Source organism: Aquarana catesbeiana, linkage group LG11 (assembly GCF_042186555.1).
Source record: "Aquarana catesbeiana isolate 2022-GZ linkage group LG11, ASM4218655v1, whole genome shotgun sequence".
In the NCBI taxonomy this organism is placed as follows: Eukaryota; Metazoa; Chordata; class Amphibia; order Anura; family Ranidae; genus Aquarana; species Aquarana catesbeiana.
In genome coordinates this window covers 255,407,467-255,408,890 of record NC_133334.1, presented here as the reverse complement: position 1 = coordinate 255,408,890, position 1,424 = coordinate 255,407,467, and the positions used below count along the sequence as shown (strand labels likewise).

General features: G+C 43.6%; 1 long non-coding RNA gene across 2 annotated transcripts in view; it reads right to left on the bottom strand.

The window, feature by feature from the left end:
• Positions 1-744: 744 nt before the first annotated feature.
• The window catches only part of LOC141112690 (uncharacterized), a 9,438-nt gene continuing 8,758 nt past the window's right edge, over positions 745-1,424 (bottom strand). For both annotated transcript variants that reach the window (XR_012236630.1, XR_012236629.1), the window contains exon 3: positions 745-940. This is a non-coding gene — a long non-coding RNA (uncharacterized lncRNA). The remainder of the gene's footprint in view (positions 941-1,424) is intronic.

Genomic DNA, 1,424 nt, shown 5'->3' with positions numbered 1-1,424 from the left:
GATCGGCCTATAACACGCACCCACGATTTTCCCCTGATTTTCAGGGGAAAAAAGTGCGTATTATATGCCGATAAATAAAGTGATATACCCGTATTTATTGGCGTATAACACGCACTGATTGTGAGCGGAGGAGCGAGCCGCCGAGATACACATAACCGAGTGTACTCGGCTAGGCTCGGCTCACAGTCAAGCCCAGTCCCGCCCCTATGATGGACATAACACAGGGACTGGGCGTGACTGTGAGTGGAGCCGAGCCTAGCCGAGGACACTCGGCTATGTGTATCTCGGCGGCACTCGGCTCCGATCACAGTCACACCCAGTCCCGCCATTGGACCCGTGTTATGTCCATCACAGGGCGGGACTGCGAGAGGAGCCGAGAGCCCCCGAGCGCCGCCGAGATACACAGGACATCCGGCTCTGTATCTCGGCTGCGCCATTTTTAAACTGGAAGGCTGCAATAACAATGCTGCAATGACACTGACAAGGCTGCAATGACACTAGACAAGGCTGCAGATGGACACCGATAAGGCTGCATTGATGGGCATTTAAATGTAAGTTTTTTTCCTTAAAATTCCCTCCTAAACTTGGGGTGCGTGTTATATGCCGATAAATACGGTATATCAGTAACTTAGGGCGTGTTCGTGCCACAAAAACGCACTACAGATCTGTTCCGGATGCGTTTCTGCACGCGTGTTCTTAATGCGTTTTTGCAAAAAGCAAAGATTTTTTCCTCTTGTTAAGTTAAAACATGACAATAATAAAAGAGTTGGATGTTAGCAAACAAGATGTGTATATAGATCTGATACAACAATACTAAAAAGGCACCACACACAGCTGTCCAAGCAATGGGCTGGGACAGAAAGCCTGACGCATTTCAAGGTTGTAAGTAGTTAGACCTCTTCTTCAAGGGCTGATGGTGAAATATGTATCTGAAATTTATCTGAAAGTATTTTATAAAAAATTCCAGAGTAAGCGGACATAACCGTTACAGAGCGATTTTAATGTTCGTATACATTAAACATGCAAAAAACCTAATTTAGCACATTTGGGGACACACAGGACCACCACCAGGACTGAACACAAAGGGCGTCCTACTACTGAGGAATATCACCGTGGGTTGAAAAGGCCACTTGCCCCTTGGTCATCTGAGAAAATGGTAATAAAAACTAGTAAATAAATAATTACATTTATCCCGTAAGGGATAAATGTATCTATTTATTTACTAGTTTTTATTACCATTTTCATATTCCCAATATTGTGCTAGACTTTAGCAGGTGCAGGCCTATATTAGGCTTGCTTTACTGCTATGTCTCCCTTTTTTCCTGTGGGGTTAAAGTGGTGTTCCGGCCGAAATTATACTTTTTAAATAAAAATACCCCTATAATACACAAGCTTAATGTATTTTAGTAAAGTTAGTCTGTAAA